This window comes from Pinus tabuliformis, chromosome 5_2 (genome assembly GCF_031772625.1).
Source record: "Pinus tabuliformis cultivar Carrire ecotype Pingquan chromosome 5_2, CPIR1, whole genome shotgun sequence".
NCBI classification, from domain to species: domain Eukaryota; kingdom Viridiplantae; phylum Streptophyta; class Pinopsida; order Pinales; family Pinaceae; genus Pinus; species Pinus tabuliformis.
In genome coordinates, this window is record NC_142306.1 from 97974354 (window position 1) to 97995486 (window position 21133).

Below are 21133 nucleotides of genomic sequence, written 5' to 3' on the forward strand. Positions count from 1 at the left end.
ATCATCCACATATAATACTAGGATTAGAGGCTCATTGTCTACAACCAGATAGTAGAGATTTGGATCTGTGTCACTCTTGACAAACCCCATCTTCTGCAAGTAGCCATCAATTCGACCATACCATTCTCTAGGTGAATGTTTCAGCCCATACAAGGGTTTCTTCAATCTGCATACATCAGACTTTTTCTCATGTGTCTCAAATCCTTCTGGCTGTTCAATGTATACCTCCTCTTCTATCACCCTGTTTAGAAATGTCGTTTTGACATCCATTTGATGAATCTCCCATGCCATCTGTGCTGTAAGAGATATCACGGTTCTAATAGATGTATACCTGGCTATTGGGGCGAAGGTCTCTTCGTAGTCAATTCCTTCCTTCTGAGCATACCCCTTCGCCACAAACCTGGCTTTGTATTTTTCCACACTGCTGTCTGCAGTGTATTTAATCATGTAGATCCATCTCTAACCTACCACCGATTTGTCTTGAGGTCTTGACACAACCTCCCAGACATCATTCACCATTATGGAGTTGTATTCCTCTACCATCACATCCAAACAAACTTGATGTTGAGCAGCTTCTTGAAAACTGGCAGGCTCCCCACCCTCAGCTACTAATGCTTGATATCTATCTCGCTGTTTTCTCTCCCTTTTATTGTTTCTTGGTACACCGATGAAATCCTCTGCATCTTGCAGAATCTTATGAAATTCCCTGATCGTTCTTCCTCTGGTAGCAGGTGCTTGTGTTAGCTCCTCCTCCTCCTGTGATATTTCTTGATTTGAGGAAGAGTTCTTTACTTCCGTTGGTTGAAGTGGTTTGACCAACAATTCATCTTTTGACTGCTCCTTAGAAGGCATTTCTCGAGATTTTTGGAAGGCCCTATCCTCCATGAACTTCACATCTCATCGAACTACTATCTTCCTGCTCCCTAGACGATAAATTCTGTATGCCTTAGCGTTCTTGTTATATCCCACTAGATATCCTTTCTCTCCAGTTTGATCCAGGGTCTTCCTCTTTTCCTCGGGTATGCGACAATATGCTAAGCTCCCAAATATACTGAAATGACTGACTTCAAGGGTCTTCCCTATGGAGACTTTCTCTGGAGTAATCTTGCCCAATGTTCGATGAGGAGTTCTATTCTGAACATAGACTGTCGTGTTGCATGCTTATGTCCACAGGAATTTTGGCATATCCTGATCATACATCATGGCCCTAGCTACTTCCACTATAGTCCTGTTCTTGCTTTCTGCTACTCCGTTTTGCTCCGGGCTGTAAGGAGCAGTCCATTCTCTTCTGATGCCCTCCTTAGCGCAAAAATAAGTGAAGTCATTATCGACATACTCGCCACCATTATCTGAGCGCAAAACTTTTATTTTCTTCCCTGTCAGGTTCTCCACTAGAGCCTTGAACTCTTTGAATCGTCAGAAAACCTTTTCTTGGTTTTCAGAAATAAATCTAAGTTTTCCTTGAGTGGTCATCAATGAAGGTGACAAAGTATTCGACACCACTAAGAGCTTTAGTGGACATAGGTCCGCAGGTATCTGAGTGTATCAATCCTAGTAAACTCTTGGCCTTGTTTTTACTTCTAGGAAATGCCGCCTAGGCATACTTTCCTAGAGCACGTCCTTTGCATACATCATCTCATTCTGTACTAAAATCCGAAACTCCTGTTACAGTTTTCCTGAGAATTCTCAAAGCCCCATGGTGTAGATGTCCCATTCTTTTGTGCCATAGTTCGTTCAAATCCTTGTCTGCATGACTGCCTATCAGTGCCATTGATGATTCTAGTTGTAATCTGTACAACCTGTACCCCAAATCAACAAAACGAAGAAGGACTATTGTATAAGACCAAACTTTGCACTTGATATTCTCTAAAGTTTATATGAATCTCTTGTAGCATATTACTATTTTGAAGATCATTTCTTGGAGGAAGGTGTGAATCATTTGAGCAAGAACTTGTGGATGAATGTAACAATGGTTTAGTTCATCCTTGCGTAAAAGGAATGTTGGAAATAATAATGAGAGGGGGGGGGTGAATCAGTATTATCAAGTTCTTTTAACAAATCTTCCTTATTTATATTTTGAATTATTTTTGCATATCAATACCCTAAAACAATGAGCATGAACAAGAAAAACAGATAGTCACACCAAAGAACACCAGATGTAAGGTGGAAACCCAATGTGGGTGAAAAACCACCTGCTGCAATATGTCTCTATCTTCTTTCAAATTAGAAACTCCTTTTACAATGATTTTGTACTGGTGCAGTCCTTTACCAGTACACAGGCTGCAACCTGCAGAGAGCTACAACTCTCTCTCGTTTTCCAGTCTTTCCTGGAAGGGAGCTACAACTCCCTACTTCTTTTCTTACAAGGACCACTTTTCATAAATTTTCAAACTGGATCCATAAGCATCAAATGATCATCAAGTACATGTAAATTACACAGTCAACTGTAGTAACCAGATCAACAGTAACAGAACTAACCCAGAACACCTTATCAACAGAAAAATTTAGTAAACAGAAGATCTTAAGACAGATACGCAATTTTTCTTTCTCTGGCCTGCGTCGCTATGCACTTCACCTTCTGCTTCCCTGCGTATACCCGCAGAGAGCCTTCTGCTGTACCGCGTACCCACGCACTGCTTCTTGAATCGCGCTGCGTACTGTTACTGTAGGTACGCACCCAGAGACACTATCGCGCCGCGTACTGTTACTGTAGGTACGCACCCAGAGACACTATCGCGCCGCGTACTGTTACTGAAGCCACGCACTCAAAGATACTATCGCGCCGCGTACTTTTGCTGTGCGTACGCACCTGAACCTTTGTCGCACTGCGTACCCACGCAGTTCTCCTTCTTCTGCTCTGCGTACCCACGCAGTACCCCTTCTTCTGCTCTGCGTACCCACGCAACTCTCCTGTTTCTGCTCTGCGTACCCACGCACCTGTACCGTTAATCACCTGCGTACTTCTGATTAGGGCCGAATTGGCAGTCCACCAGTGTGGCACAGTTAGTCAGATGCCCAGATCTGATCATGCGCTCGAGAGATCACCCTTCACAGATTCGCTTTCAACTTCACTTACATATAGATCAAGCTTTTAAGACAATAACCCAATATTTCAGATCTTAAGATATTCAATTGCAAAAGATACTTAGCCAAGTGATCTCCTTTGCTTTATATAGGCAAGCTCCTCCTAAAATCATGGATCAATACCATAGATAACCAATACAAGGGGCCCAAAAACATGGGGCTCAATAATAATAACAATACCACGGGCCAAAACCATAGAATCAAGAGCGGCGGGCTAAATACCACGGGCCAAACATAGGAAACCCCACGTGAATGCGCTTCTCTGCCTTGAAGTAAGTGAAACTGGGGGTACGCATCTTCTGAACGGGTGACCTGCGTGTCTGGGCGTAGTCCCTTCATGGCGTACTGCGTGTACGCGCCTTTTGAACTATTCTCTTGCGTACCTCTTGATTTTCAACATTTTGAGAGCCTGATCAGAGCATTGCCACTTGAGGGTGTTGCCATCAAGTACAACATCTGTAACATAGAGCCATATCAGAATCATAATGCCAACAATCTCCCCCTTTGGACTTGATGGCAACCTCAAAATCTTCAGCTTCATTCTCCCCCTTTGACATCAAGGGCAAAGGGTTATGCTCCCCCTAAGAACATGCTCCCCCTGAAGAAGAACCATAATCCACCAGACACCATAAATGACCATGAAAGAGATAGAGACATATTGCAGCTATATTCAGACCAGCTTCCATGATCTCCTTCTGTACATCCTCCATAATGCCAACAATGCATTATATGCTCCCCCTGAACCTGTGCCGCAACCCAGCACATGTACGCATATACCCCAGATGAACCATGCGTACAACCATCAATCAGAAGAGTTTCAACAATAAGATGATGCATCAACAACCCCCAGCTTTTGCCTGAGGTATTCAAAAGTCTCCCTGGGCAATGGTTTGGTGAGAATATCAGCAACTTGTTCCTTAGAAGGAACATACTCCAACTTGACCTTCTGTTCAAGCACTTGTTCCCGGAGAAAATGATACTTGATTGGTATGTGCTTGGTTTTTGAATGCATGACAGGATTCTTTGAGATGCTGATTGCACTTGTGTTATCACATAAGATGGGGATAGGTGGTGTACAAGTGATTTGAAAGTCCTGCAAAGTCTGCATCATCCAAAGGAGTTGAGTGCAACAAGATGTTGCAGCAACATATTCCGCTTCGGCTGTAGACAAGGCAATCGAACTTTGTTTCTTGCTGAACCAGGATACTAGTTTGGAACCCATAAAGAACGCACCACCACTTGTGCTTTTCCTGTCATCCACGCTTCCGGCCCAATCTGCATCTGTATAAGCATGAAGTGTGAGATCTGTATCTCTATGATACCATAAGCCATAATTTTGAGTCCCTTGAAGATATTTGAAAATTCTCTTCACTGCCTGAAGATGAGTCTCTTTCGGATTTGCCTGAAATCTTCCAACTATTCCAACTGCATGCATGATGTCCAACTATTCCGGTCGGGTACCTGTCAGATAAAGTAAACTACCAATCATAGATCTGTAAGTTGGTTGATGCACTGCTGCAGATTCATCATTTGCACTGAGGCTACATCCTGTGACCATGGGTGTACATACTGGTTTTGCATCTTCCATGCCATATTTCTTCAAAATCTGTTTGAGATACTTGGTTTGAGACAAAAAGATCCCTCCTTCTTTTTGTTGGATTTACAAACTAAGGAAATATGTCAGTTCTCCCAGCAAGGACATTTCAAATTCTTTCTGCATGACCAAGGCAAAGCTTTGACTCATAGCTTCTTCATTGCTGCCAAAGATAATGTCATCTACATACACAACAAGTATTAGGAATTTGTCATTTTCAACTTTTATATAAAGATTGCTATCTGCTGATCCTTTTGAAAAACCTTGTTGATGAAGATATTTGTCCAAACGATAGTACCAAGCCCTTGGAGCTTGTTTGAGACCATAGAGAGCCTTTTTCAATCTGCATACAAGATTTGGATCATTTCCAAGAATGAACCCATCTGGCTGCTCAATGTATACTTCTTCTTCCAAGTCTCCATTTAGAAAGGCTAATTTCACGTCCATTTGAAATACTTTGAAGTTTTGAAAGCTTGAGAGAGCAAGGAACATTCGGATGGCCTCAAGTCTTGCAACAGGAGCAAAGGTTTCTTCAAAGTCTATTCCTTCTTGCTGCGCATACCCTTTACAAACAAGTCTGGCCTTGTTTCTAATTACTTCTCCATTTTCATTCAATTTATTTTTGAAGACCCATTTTGTTCCGATAACATTCTTATCCTTTGGTCTAGGGACCAACTCCCAAGTGTTGTTCTTTTCGATCTGCTCAAGTTCTTCATCCATTGCTTTCACCCAACATTCATCTTTGCATGCCTCTTTCACATTTTGTGGTTCAGTGGAAGAGAGTAATGCCAAATAGCTTGAGGCTTCTGCAATTGTTCTTCTTGTTTGTACACCTGCTTCTTTCTGCCCCACAATCTGAGATTCTGGATGATTCTTCTGAACATATCTGGATGGAGTCTTCTCTTCTATTCTTGTCTGCTCCTCTGGTTCTTCTTGAGGTTCTCTTCTTCATCATTCTGTCTTTGAGGGTAGCCTTCATCTTCTTCGATGTCTTCATGATGTACTTGCTTAGGAATGTATCCCTTCTCATCAACCACTACATCAATGCTGTCAACAATTCTGCCAAGTCTCTTATTGTAGCACTTGTATGCTTTGCTATGAGGAGAATAACCAAGAAGAATGCCTTCATCTGCTCTAGGTTCAAGTTTTCCAAGTTGGTCATCAGTATTCTTAATATAGAATTTGCTCCCAAAGATTTTGAAGTGCTTTACCGAAGGAGTCTCACCACACCAGAGCTCATGAGGGGTTTGAGTGCTGTTCACCCGGACATTTGTTTTGTTGAGAATAACACCCGCAGCATGTGCAGCTTCTCCCCGGAAAGTTGCGGGAGTTCCCGACTCATCAAGCATAGCACGAGCCATTTGTTGGACTGTTCTGTTCATTCTTTCCACAACTCCATTTTGCTGAGGAGTTCTGGCTGTAGAGAATTCTCTTCTTATCCCATGTTCTTCACAGAAATCGAAAAATTCATTTGAGGTAAACTCCCTACCTCTGTCGGATCTGAGACACTTAATTTTGTGTCCTGATTCATTTTCAACCAAGGCTTTGAAGGATTTGAATTTTTCGAATGCTTCATCTTTGTGCTTCATAAGTCCTAACCAGACAAACCTGGAGAAGTCGTCAATGAATAATATCAAGTATTCTTCTCCTCGAGGTGTCCTTTTCCTGAATGGACCACATGTATCTGTATGTACTAGCTCAAGAGGCATGCTAGCTGATCCTTCCTTCTCTGGAAAGTTAGTTCTGGTTTGCTTTCCAAACTGACATGATTTGCATATGGTGTTGTCTGGAATTTTGATATCTGGAAGATCGCGAACTGCCTGATATTTGCATGCTTTCCTTATTTGTGAAAAGCTTAGATGCCCCAACCTCCGATGCCATAACCAGTGTTCATCATCCTTGCTCAGATAGCATTGTTGTTGTCCTTCTTCAAATATGTATAGATTATTTGGAGTTCTTTTACCTTTGATAACTGTTTTACCTGTATCAAGATCACGAACAAGACATCCATTTGATCTGAATATTACCTCGGTTCTTTGATCACACATCTGGCTGACACTTAGAAGATTATGTTTCAATCCATCCACATACAAAACATTTCCAGCTTTGACCTTTTCTTTTAACTGAGCAGTGCCTTTTCCTTTTATAGTTGCAGGAGTATCATTTCCAAAAGAAACTTGCTTTCCTTTCTCTAGGGCAGAATATGATTCAAGTTTTTCTTTATCACCTGTCATATGCTTCGAACATCCACTGTCAATGTACCATAGATTTTCTTGTCCCTTTGCATAAAATGCTATCCCACATCTTTCTGGTTGTGGTTCCTTTATTCTCCATGTTTTGGTGCTTGAGGCTTGTTCCTTTGTCTGCTGAAACCTGCTCCTACATTCAAAATCTTCATGACCAAAGTTATTGCAAATAGAACATTCAACTTCATTTTCAAGAACCGAAAAGTTGTTATAGGTCCTTTTTGTAATTCCGGTCATACTTCTTTGTTTTTGAGCTTCTCTGGTCATGATCGTTTTATATGCAACACATTGAGCTGCTTTGTGACCAAAGTTATGGCAAGAAAAGCATTGTCCATTGAAGAAACTTCTGCGGTTATCAAATCTACCGGCCAAATGATTGTAATTTCTATTGTCATCCATTCTTGAACCAAATTGAGAAGATTTTACCTGTGGCTGGTTGTAGCTTTTGTTCACCCTTAAGACGGATTGCCCCTGATAGTCTCTGTTTGCAATTCGTCCCTGCTTTACCTGATGGTCTCCATTGTGCTTTTGCTCATTTCTTCTTGCTGCATAAGATAACTTTTTTAGGTGGATGCTTGAGAAGTTTCTCCATTATAGCCCAGACCTGTCTTGTTTAGTGGAGAACGCTGTACATTGATAATCTCATCCAAAGTTTCAGATCCTTTTACAAACTTAAGATTAATAGCTTTTGTTTTCTCAATCTCTTTTCTAAGACCAACAATTTCACCTTCTAATTTTTCAAGATGTTTTTCCTTTTCATCAATTTGAAATTGTAGAGTATCAATGATCATATTCTTTTCTTCTATACATCTCTTGAGTCTAGTAATTTCTTCATAAAGGCTATCCACATCTATAGCATCCATATAATCATCATCTTCAAATGCCATTAACAATTTATAGTCATTACCTCGTTCATCTTCATCACTATTTGATAGACCATCACTATCTTCATGAGTGTAGTAGCTTTTCTTATTTGCACTCCGTTTCTTGTTCCATCTAGCAGGTTCCTTTCCTTTATCCTTATAAGGACATTTTGCAGCATAATGACCTACTCTTCCACAAGCAAAGCATTTAAAAGGTAACTTACCTCTGAACCTTCCAGATCCCCTTTGAAGATTTCTGACAAAATTTGATTCTTCTTCTTCTTCTTCTGGCACGTGACTTGCTTCATAATAATCTCCTTTGCCTGAAGCCTTGAAAGCAGCTTCTCTTCTGTCTGAAGGACCTCCCTTTCTCATTTCATAAGCAGTTAGAATTCCGTGAAGCTGAGACATAGTAAGAATTCATAGATTTTCCTTTTTTTCTATTGCAGACACTTTAGATTCAAACTTGGGGGAAAATGATCTTAGAACTTTTTCAACCACAATAGCCTCTTTTATTTCTTCACCCAAATTTTTCATGCAATTAACAATCTCATCTACTCGAAGAAAATAGTTAGCCACACTTTCATCATTATACATCCTGAGATTCTCATACTGAATCCTGAGAGTTTGAAGTTTAGCACGCTTTATCTGTTCATCTCCTTCGTAGCTCAAGACAATATTGTCCCATATTTCTTTTGCGGATTTATATTGCATAACCTTTACGAATTCTGTTTGAGATAAGCATCCCAGCAAAGTATTGACTGCTTTAGCATTTGTTTCATATTTCTTCTTTTCGGCCGCATCTGTAGGAGTAGCTGAAAGAAAAGTGTAGCCTGTATCTTTGATATCCCAAACTTCTGTACCAAGAGATTGAAGATAGGCAGTAACTCTTACCTTCCAATAATTGAAGTTTGTCCCATCAAAAATTGGTGGCCTGATTGATGCTTCCCTCTCGTAGTTGCTCATGATGAATGATCTTCCTTCAAGCGATCAAGCTTCTCCGAAGGACCTGCTCTGATATCAATTGTTGGAAATAATACTGAGAGGGGGGGGGGGTGAATCAGTATTATCAAGTTCTTTTAACAAATCTTCCTTATTTATATTTTGAATTATTTTTGCATATCAGTACCCTAAAACAATGAGTATGAACAAGAAAAACAGATAGTCACACCAAAGCAGTGTTTTACAACCAGGCCGAGTCAACTCGGAAACGGCCGGGTCAAACCGAGCCATTAAAAAAATTTGCGACCAGGCCAGCAAACTGGCTCGGTTGACCGAGTCAACTATGACTCGGCCTAGTCATCCAATGACCAGGCCGAGTCATAGTTGACTCGGTCAACCAGGCCGAGTCCGTATTGACCAGGCCGAGTCAATGAAAACCGGCTGGGCAGGCATAAAAGACATAAAAAAATTCATTTTTTTGGTATTTTTCAAATGTTTAATGGAGTTTAAGGATTCCAAACTGTTTAATGCAGTTTAAGTCACATATGTTTTAATATGGAATCGAAATCTGCCATATATCTATTATCACTGTTGACTATTCAAGTGTGAAGGGAGCTGAGTTTTGCTGTATGTGTTTCCTCATTCCACAATTATTTCAGATCGTGTCCATTGTTGGAGTGACATGGTTATGCACTGATTTTCTGAGCTGAAGAGTGAAAGGGCTAATATCACTATCATTGTTGAAGATCCCAGTGGTCAATCCCTTTGAAATAAGCCCAGGTTCTTCATATCTGTTTAATGTACAGATCTTATTACAGCTAGTAAATCTGATATCTAGATTCTATATATCAGTCTAGACTCTATATATAAGGTATCGTCCAAATTACAATTGAAATGTCAAACGATGCCCTGGATGAGGGCCTACTCTTGCACTCAACAGAATACCTAAGAGACTCAAAGTTACAAAACAAATTAATGCAAAAAGGACCTAAACAGTACTATGCTGCTGGTTATAAGGCCTAAAATATGCAGTTAATATAACTTTTCCTCAAGCCCTACTACACATGTCCGAGCCCTAAACACTTTACTTGAGTCTTGACTCTTCAGTGCAAATGATTATCCACAGTCAAGCATAAGTCCTGTAGTTCATTGTTAGTGGATGTCGAGTTCTTTGGAGCAGGTCTGTAATAAAATTCTGGGTGTGCAATTGAAAAGGAATCCCAACCGAATCACAAGGGAAAAAGGAAGAGAACAGATCTTAAGGATAAAAATTTAAAATAACCCTAGACTCAAGGTAAAACAACACCAACGGATCAAAAATACAATAAAGTTATGAAATTATACTCAAAGAATTACCCAAACAAATTCCATTGGAAATTTGGAACACACACAGGAATACAAATTGAAACCCTTACCTTGACACCTAGAGCTACTGTATATTTTTTTCACTGTTCTGATGATGATGATCCAGACTCCAGAGATTGGTCGAGATGATCTTGGCTCCTCTGGGAGTAGCTACTAGCCAGTAGTAGTGTAGCTTCTAGCAGTGCTGCAGTAGTAATAGTATTGGAGTCTGGTCACCATCACAGTTTACTTTTGTTGTAGAGGCCATTTCTAGCCTCCTTGGTTATTTGTATTTTGTTTTGAGTCTTTGATCATGTATGACAGTTGACTATGTATTGCCATTGGGTACCATTTTGATATAATGGATTGGTTCATGAGCCTACTTTGATCATATGTTGTCTTCCATCTATATTATAATGCTGTGTGTTTGGACTTTGGAAACATGAATGAAAATCTTTAAAATATTTAAAATTATGTTTTTTTATAAAAAAAATAAATATTTAATGTATTTTTTACGACGACCGAGTCATTGAAATCGACTAGGCCGAGTCATTACCGAGTCGGAGTCGGAGTCGGAGTCGATCCTCGGCCGAGTCGGAGTCGGAGTCGTAAAACACTGCACCAAAGAACACCAGATGTAAGGTGGAAACCCAATGTGGGTGAAAAACCACCTGCTGCAATATGTCTCTATCTTCTTTCAAATTAGAATCTCCTTTTACAATGATTTTGTACTGGTGCAGTCCTTTACCAGTACACACGCTGCAACCTGCAGAGAGCTACAACTCTCTCTTGTTTTCCAGTCTTTCCTAGAAGGGAGCTACAACCCCCTACTTCTTTTCTTACAAGGACCACTTTTCATAAATTTTCAAACTGGATCCATAAGCATCAAATGATCATCAAGTACATGTAAATTACACAGTCAACTGTAGTAACCAGATCAACAGTAACAGAACTAACCCAGAACACCTTATTAACAGAAAAATTTAGTAAACAGAAGATCTTAAGACAGATACGCAGTTTTTCTTTCTCTGGCCTGCGTCGCTACGCACTTCACCTTCTGCTTCCCTGCGTATACCCGCAGAGAGCCTTCTGCTGTACCGCGTACCCACGCACTGCTTCTTGAATCGTGCTGCGTACTGTTACTGTAGGTACGCACCCAGAGACACTATCGCGCCGCGTACTGTTACTGTAGGTACGCACCCAAAGACACTATCGCGCCACGTACTGTTGCTGAAGCCACGCACTCAAGGATACTATCGCGCTGCGTACTTTTGTTGTGCGTACGCACCTGAACCTTTGTCGCACTGCGTACCCACGCAGTTCTCCTTCTTTTGCTCTGCGTACCCACGTAGTACCCCTTCTTCTGCTCTGCGTACCCACGTAGTACCCCTTCTTCTGCTCTGCGTACCAACGCAACTCTTCTGTTTCTGCTCTGCGTACCCACGCACCTGTACCGTTAATCACCTGCGTACTTCTGATTAGGGCCGAATTGGCAGTCCACCAGTGTGGCACAGTTAGTCAGATGCCCAGATCTGATCATGCGCTCGAGAGATCACCCTTCACAGATTCGCTTTCAACTTTACTTACATATAGATCAAGCTTTTAAGACAATAACCCAATATTTCAGATCTTAAGATATTCAATTGCAAAAGATACTTAGCCAAGTGATCTCCTTTGCTTTATATAGGCAAGCTCCTCCTAAAATCATGGATCAATACCATAGATAACCAATACAAGGGGCCCAAAAACATGGGGCTCAATAATAATAACAATACCACGGGCCAAAACCATAGAATGAAGAGCCGCGGGCTAAATACCACGGGCCAAACATAGGAAACCCCACGTGAATGCGCTTCTCTGCCTTGAATTAAGTGAAACTGGGGGTACGCATCTTCTGAACGGGTGACTTGCGTGTCTGGGCGTAGTCCCTTCACGGCGTACCTGCGTGTACGCACCTTTTGAACTATTCTCCTGCGTACCTCTTGATTTTCAACATTTTGAGAGCCTGATCAGAGCATTGCCACTTGAGGGTGTTGCCATCAAGTACAACATCTGTAACATAGAGCCATATCAGAATCATAATGCCAACAAGGAATCTTCATAATCTGAAGGATAGATCAATAGAAAGCATCCAAAAATGAAGTGTAAATAGTTTAATGAAGCATCGAATTTCAAAAATTGGAAGAAGGGTTTTACATGTACAATCTATACTAGGAACTCTCTGAACAACGAAGTATGAAAGGTTGGCAACAAGTCTTCACTACTTTATTTTAAGCTAATCAATGAAGAGAAAAGTATGTATATGATAGATTTCAACAAATAACAAATCCAAACATCATGTGGAAGACATTTGAACCCCTGTTGACAATAATCTTTGAACTACATATTTGTGTATCTCTAGGGCAAGTAACAATTCAATCTATTTCTCTAAGGCATCGAAGGTTATTAAGATTACGTATAACTATGTTATCCAAATTCACTGTGGAAACATATTTCTAAGAGTCAAAGCATCTATCATAAACATCAAGAAAGACATCTGAAGTTGTTTCTTTATAGAAGAATGCAAGATCTGTGGCACTATATGTATTTATGAGGCACTGTGATCATATGTGAGCTACTAAGAAGTTTGTGACATATACACAAGTCACCTTACTATAGTATATAATCTATGGAAGAGACTGAAATAATTAGAGGCCGAGACCTTGCAAACTCTGTGGAGAACTGTAACAAAATATCTAAAGTTTTTATATCTGTGACAAAAGTATCATAAGGAACTATGCCATCAAAACTTACACTTGAAAGGAAGATGAATTACACGATGAAGCCGACCTGTCTATGAACCTTGAAAGGAAACATGACAAAGCAAGTAGCCCAAAAAAAATTCTGTGGTTTGTATCCTAGTACAATGGTTGAAGGATTCAGGCACTTTTGTTGGAGTAAGTTGGTACATGACAACTAAGGAAAAGTCAAAGGATCAGAATAAGGTAAAATTTGAAGAGGTACATATGAATTTTGTTCACTTGCATCAATTGATATATATCAATCATATTGCACATGTTACCAAGCCTTCTAGGTCATGGTGAAATCACATCTAGGAATTGACATAAAGAATATGCTAATGATACTTTGAAAGATAGTGACATACTATAAAAGGGTTTGCATAAATCCATTAGAAATAGTGACTTAATTGATAGGTAACATTCATATTCTTTCCTTGCATACGATCGCTAGATTGTTGTGATGAATAAATGAAATGGTCTCCATCTTAAAAGCGTGACAATAACATCTCTAGGGTTTTGCAACTAACTAGTACACATGTAGAATTTGCAATTCTTAAATTGCAAATCTTGAAGACTTTGGAGAATCTAGGGTTTGTAAACCCTAACAAAGGCTTGAGTTGGAAAAACCCTAGGAGCAAAAACCCTAGCTAATCGTTTCTGTTGTAAAAAAACACCTAGCTCTTGAGAATGAAAAGAATGATATCATGGTGATGTGAGGAGAAAGTTGATGAAAACGTCTTGTTACCCATCAACTATGGGTGACCCCTATAGGAGAATTATTTCTCCTAGATTTGTCTTCACTCGATAGCTAGAAGCCCCTTATGACCACTGGATAACTCGATGTGCCAACATTTTCTACCACCCGAGCCAGTCATTATGTGCCCGTGCTCATCTGTTATGATCGTATGTTTGAAGGTGGGCCTTCCAACCCCGAAGGTATGGATTTTCACTATGTAATTGGGTATTTATGCTTGCTTTACTTGGACACATTTGGACATGGATTAGTGGGGGCATTTGGATGAAAGGATAGGTTTTGTTTGTACTGTTGTACCCTAGTACCAACTTGGTGGTTAATCTTGTATCCTAGTCTCGTGGGATCTCCTCTATTAGCTATTAGCTTTACGAGTGGCACTACATGGGAAACCTTGATTTTGGTTGCGTGGTCCCACTTGTTGACACCATATATCTCACTCTCCTCCGCTCATTATAACCCATTATCACACTCTTTCCATCTGGGTCCACATTTGTCCATTGGGTCCACAAGGCGTTAGCCTCCCCCTCTCTTTGTCCACACTTTGGGTTGGGCCTAGAACGATGCACCAGAGGTTGATGCAGCTGAAAAAAGGTTAAATTGTGATGTTTCGTTTTTTGGTGTTCCTTATGGCATGGTTAGGATGGACTTTTAGAGTTGGAGGCAGACAGGTCACATGTGCAAGCTTACATAATAAACGGGCCCAAAGGCTTTTGGAGATGTTTTATGGGGTGTGGAGGAGTTCACTTGCAATATTCCATCACCAGGATTGATTCCACACAACTTGCTTATCGTTCCATTCCGTTGTGATAATCCTGTAAAACGTGGTTATTATTATGCCTAACTCAATTAATTACGCTTAAGGTGGCACTCTGAGAGTAATACTTGACAAAACACCCTAGCGTAATAGCTTATTGGAACCAAAATGAGAAGATCTACATGATGGGATGGTTAGAAGTGATTTTCAGTGGCCTGAGGAGGCATGATGGCTAATTTCCCATTTTCCCACATTAAAAAGATATTTTAATTGAAATAAAAAGAGGGAAATGTGCTCAATGATTAAAATTATAATAAAATATGAGGTTCTAGAGGGGTCCATTAGATCTAGAAAAAGAGGAGGAGGGCATTATAGGACATCTTGGATTTGAGCATTATCTTCTGTGAGAGGTTTGAGAACCCAATTCTCTACTTTTGTAGCCCCAAGACAGAAACCCTGGAGTGATTTTGGTGAGAGTGGACGAAAACCCACCTCATCTCATTGGTGTATTCATGTAGACTTTACAAGTTGCAACTATTGATTTCAGTTCAGTTTTGGAGGGCCAATACAACATTGGAGCAGATTCTTGAGGCTAGCTTTCCATCTCAGCTATATTGGTTGTAACTGCATGTAACATCAGTTTATCTATTATAATAAACGCTGAGATTTTTCCTATTCATCCTGTTGTTATTTTGCCATATTCTATTGGTTGTATTTTTACATGGAAATGTTTTGTTAAATAAATGGTAATTTTATGGAGAAATTTTGGTTGAGTTAGATTTGGCAAAATTAGTCAAATATCCCATTTGGGATAATACAATGGTATTAGAGTTGGCTTTCCTTGCCAGCCTGGAGGGTTTTAATTGCAGATTGTTCGAGGGTTTATTGCGGGATGATTTTAGTTTGAAGTATGGCCAAATTTTAATTAATGTTCAACAAATTGGCTCTGGCATTAAGCATTCAATAGAGGGAGTGCCCTATTGTTGCATGATTATTAGAGAATTTGCAGAGCCGTGAAGATATATTCTCTAAAAGGGGGGGGTGCTGGCAGCGCTTTTGTTTTATTCAAGGGCCATATTATTTAAAGTGTAGTGGAATATTTTGTCAAAGGCCAAGAACTATAACAAAGTTTATTAAAGGAGCAAACTCTTAAATTAATTATATTGAACTGTGAGAATATGTGAAGGGGCCCATTATTAATTTGCAGCGAGCCCAACTAAAATTATTTTGAAGAAGCTAATGCATTATTCAAATCTAGATGCTATTTTAGGTAATAATTGCAAGTTGTCTACCGTGAATTGTAGATGTTCGCTCTAAACATCAGACTGCATATCGTAACATTTGGGCACACATCTGCCCATTTCTGGTTGGATAGAACAATATCGTTGTTTCGTTCGACGAAATTTCGTGACTCCGCAACCTCAATAGCAATTGAATGTTGCTGAGAGTCAAATTAAATTGAGGTAGTGTCGAGCTGTAGCAGTGGAAGCAACATCAACACATATCATTGTCCACTCAATGACCATAACACAAGAGAATACTTGTTCTTGCCATAGGCGGGTCGAGCTGGATCAATACGAGAATGGGCAAGCTGTCAATCAAATTATTTTTGAAAGGGGTCGCGATTTGTATGGATAGGGTCATTCTATTGGATGCGTGTCTTTGTATGATCGCATTTACAGTGCGCTGGTGGTTCAGAAGAAGGTGCATTGATCTCATGGTAGGTGAATGTGTGAGATCCAGTGCGTGGAAGATCAAGGGATGACGTGATTTTGGAGAATACAATGCTAGTTCATAGACGAATAACTTGCTCACCAATTTGATGTTAGAGGAGAAAACTTACTGTAGATGCGCCAACTAATTTACATCGCACAAGGGACAGACTCAGTGAAGACAAAGGAAGTTGAATTTTGGATAGAGATAAATGAAAGATGATGATGGTGAATTAATCTGGGAATGTGATTGAGTTGTCCACTGAAAAATGCGCAAAGGAATGTCGATGTGGAACATGAGGATGATCTGAGTGGTTGTTGGTGTTTGAGCAAATCTGGGCGAAATCAACTTGTTCTTGCATTATGGTTTGTGTGTAGGGAAAATTGCAGGGAGGAGACTCGCAGCAGGGACGAAGAAATCAAGGGCCATTGTCCATAGCCCAAGAGCATCATAGTGTCATGTAAAGGTATTGCAGTGAGCTGAGTGGCTGTCGATGTGAACGTTGGGGACTCGCTTTGACAGTTAAGACCGCGTGGAGACATATAAAGCGACTCTGCATGTGGATTGGGGAAGTGCTGTGCAACGAGGAGAGCCTGATTGTAATCAACTCGACTGGGGTGGTAAGGACGTTGCCAATGCGGTCCAATAGTCATGGGTGGAAACACTGTAATCTAATAATTCAAAGCTTACTTCCTATGGCACACTATCTCAACTAAATAAAAGAACATAAAAGTACATAGTCAGGTTACCAGGGTGCCAAATTAATCTCGAAATATTATAGAGCATAGCATCTCAGGAATATTTCTAGGAGGGAATACTATAGTGTTGGTGATATTTGAGGGAATTATATAGGAAATTTACAGTTCCAGATTTGGGTCTCAACAATATTATACATTGGGGAGATATATACTAAGGACCAACACCACCATCTTTGCACCATTATTTAGGTTCCACTATCCCTGTCAAGCTAATGTTGAAGCAATATTAGTATGTTATGCATTATTCCAGTGCCCTATATGAAAGACGCTTTTAATTTATGAACCTAATGACATGGTATTATTTTGCGATACATTGTATGAATACTACTGTCAAAACCTTGTAATAATTGAGTTACCAGGGTTGATCATTGAGTCATGTAGCTGTTCTTGAATTGGCCGCATGCTGTACTATTGGTTGTGTCTTGTCTATGAGATCAGATTTATGTTATGATGTGAGAAATCTACATATTGAGATAGTTGGTGATATCACTGTAATACTATTAGTGAAAGTCATGTATAAGACAACTTAATGTGCCCTTAAAACATTGGACTAAAACATGGATAAAATCATAAAACCTTCATAAATTCTTGTAATAAAGTAGCAGTTGCAAACAACAAAACCTTTTCAAAGGGGATGCATACCATTCTTCAGCAAGAGTGGCCACAAGAAGAGCATGGATGGGACACAAAATATTTGCACTTGGGACAAATTCAAAACATATGAGTGTCACAGGAAAAGTCCTTTTGAAACTGGATGAACTGGATGCACTCCTTACCAAAGTGAACCAGTTAGATGGGAATAAATTAATTTGGGCTCTAAAACCAGCTATGATTACTCTCATACAACACAAGTTCTTGGAGGAACCTTGTGAAGGGGCCAAACTTTTGCATCTTGTCTCAGTAACATCACGAAGCTAACCACACCTATACCTCCTTACAATGATGATGTTATGAGGAGAGATTTCAGACTGATAGTAGAGACTTTTTAGGACTTGGACAACAATGCAGGCTCTATTTGGGAAGAAGCTTGGGATTCTAGAAATCATGGCCATGGTCAGAACATATGAAATCATGTTTGATCTATGGTGTGATGACTTGATCCATCAGATGTTCCAATGCTTCTTTAGCATTACGAAACATCATCTTGACCAGTGTTGCACGAAGCGCCCCCCCCCCGGTTCCAGCCCCGAAGCGCGTCCCGTACGGAAGCGCCTAGGAAGCTTGGCCGGAAGCGCGCTTCCGAAATTTTTAGACGCTTCCTGGAAATTTGGAAGCGCCGAAGCGCGCTTCGTACGGCGCTTCCCAGACGCTTCCCAGACGCTTCCCAGGCGCTTCCCAGACGCTTCCCAGGCGCTTCCCAGACGCTTCCGTACGCTTCCAGAAAAGCTTCCGGAAAAGCATTTAGAAAATCGTTTTTTTTTTTCAATTTTTTTTTAAATTTTAGGTGAGTTTGCTTGTTGGGGGTGGGTCCACCTTGGGTTAGGGTGACAAATGAAAGCAAAAAAAAATATAAATATAGCAGATGCTCCCTCATGGTAATGTTAAATTCTTAAAGTAAAAGTGACATTCTCCTTTATTTTTCATTTTCATCCTTTTACTTAAATTTTTAACATTACCATGAAATGACTCATAATGTTTGAGAGTGGTTCCAGCCTCATTGGACTTCATATGGAGAAAATAGAATTTCATATCCTATTCAAGATTCAGCAGACTTAACAGTTTTCAGGTATTCAGGATCAATGGGATTGTGGCATTTCATTAGATTATATCAAGTATGAAGGTATGCGATTAGCATTTAATCAAGAGCACCAAGTCATATATGTACCCTGGTGTTGGTGGTGTTAATTGTTGAACTCCTTTGTCACGCGGCACGCCCTTAGCAAAAAATTACCTTTCAATCAAGTCAAAATCATCGATCAAACATGTTAAGCTTTTTCTACCATATTTTAAGTCTTGAATTAGGTAGTTTGATCAAAATTGGGCAATGTTGACTAATATCCCTAGACAATCGAGGTAGAGGCAAAGGCTAGACAAGAGGAGAAGAATCTAGATTCTAGATCATTAATGTACAATGGATGTTATATCTATCTTGATTTATGCAAAAATATGCATGTTTTCATGTCTTCTACAATTAATTTGGTATTTGGGATGTTTGTTTTGAGTATAAATGCAAAAAAATATATATATATATATATATATATATATATATATATATATATATATATAGCAGACGCTTCCGCGGACGCTTCGCTTCCTAGATTTTTGGAAAATGACGCTTCGGCGTCCCCGCTTCCAAAAAACGCTTCCGCTTCGTGCAACATTGATCTTGACACGGTTAAAACAAACATGATGTCCATTTTATCTTCAGTTATGGGAGATCGTGATGTTATTTGCAAGAAGATGCAATCTGAGTTGTTGGCGATTTGGAGAAAGGAACAATTGACTTCACCTGTTACTTATGAGCTAGCTAAAAGGTTGGTTGAGCAAAACATAAGGTTGTTGAAAAGATAGTTGACCCATGAGGAGTTGTGGAGGATTTGTGATGACCAACCATGCAACAAGAATGCGCTGAGGAGGAAGGGTCTTTCTTTCATCTGCAAGGAACCTTGGGGACCTAACCTTTCGTGCATGAGTGACACCGAGGAGATGACATGGGTAGATTAGGAGGAGATTCCTTCTGAGTTTCAGGACAAGGATTCTTCTTTTATAGTTGAGTCCATGGGTTCTTAAGGGACAGCTTCGAGGAGCATGAGCAATCATGCGGATTTGTTGATAGCAACTCAAAGACACAACCATGTTTGGTAAAGGAGATTGATAAGCAACACATAGTGGAGCAGAATGTGCATGATTGGCCATCTTTGGAGAGTCAGCTAGTGGCTCATGTTGAGCCCTTGATGGAGGATGATGAGAGAACATCCTTTGGGCCAACCATTGATGAGGAGTAGGTAGATGTACAAACAACCACCAGTAAGGTATTATTTGCAAACATTAGTCATCAAGAGGCGTTAGGACCTGACAGGACAATTTTGCAGGTGACGGGTGGACGGGTGGAGCATGGAGTTTCGGGCCAGATGAGGGGGGACTCTTTTGGAGATAGTGGTGCATCCATATTTGGGTTTAATGATTAATGAGGTGCAGGAAGATGCAGTAGCAACTAGCAAAGTTCTAGTAGTTCTAGGCAACAACACTCTCCAGGAGTACATAGACAGGGCGTACAACATGGGTTGCCCAGTTATAGGGAGAGATGCAAGTATTCCTAGACATATTTGGTTGATTGGTTGGGCAAAGGTGCATGAGTTGAACATGGTACAACACAATGGACTTGTACCATATACATGTGCACATGCATCTGAACCTTCCCACAAGATGGATTGGCATGAGATCATGAGTTGGTATCCTGCCGGTGGCACGATATTCTCAGTCGGGAGCATAGTGCAACAAGGATCGTTAGACATGAGGAGAACTACATGCTCCAGTTGGTGGTGGGAGGGAGGCCAATAACATTCAAACACTTAAGGCCTGCATCTACACAGTGGGACTAACCTTGGCGTATGCCAAGGGTTGGACTAGAGAGAGGTGATGAGTTGGTATGTGGTTAATGGAGCAACATTCATAGCCAGAGCTATAGCACAATAGGAGCCATGGAGGATTGATGTTGGTTCTTGGTGGCATTGGGATCCAAGAGGATTTGTTGATGATAGGTTTAGTCAAAGATAGGTTTGGGATTCGGGCATTGAGGTGTTCGTTCATGGTGGGTTGATAAAGAAGCATAACATCACCCAATGGTTCGTATGGGATTCGGGCATTGGGTCTCAGTTGCATTGGCCCACCAGAATAGTCCATAGGTTTGGATTGCTTGAGGGTAAGCAATCTTGGGGTGGGAGCATTTGTGATGTTCCTTTTTTGGTGTTCCTTATGGCATGGTTAGGATGGACTTTTAAGGTTGGAGGCAGACAGGTCACAGGTGTACGTTTACGTCATCCACGGGCCTAGGGGATTTTGGAGATGTTTTATGGGGCTTGGAGGAGTTCACTTTCCATAATCCATCACCTGGATTGATTTCGCACAACTTGCTTCTCGTTCCATTGCATTCTGATAATTCTCGTAAAACAGGGTTATTATTGTAACTAACTCAATTAATTACACTTAAGGTGGCATTACAAGAGGAATACTTGAAAAAGCACCATAATGTAATAGCTCGTTGGAACCAGAATGTGAAGATCTGCAGGATGGGATGGTTAGAAGTGATTTTCAGTGGCTTGAGGAGACATAGTGGCCAATTTACCATTTCCCACATTAAA

General features: G+C 40.4%; 1 protein-coding gene across 3 annotated transcripts in view; it reads left to right on the plus strand.

The window, feature by feature from the left end:
* The window catches only part of LOC149157695 (protein ALWAYS EARLY 3-like), a 422957-nt gene that overhangs the window by 329398 nt on the left and 72426 nt on the right, over positions 1–21133 (plus strand). The window lies entirely within an intron of this gene.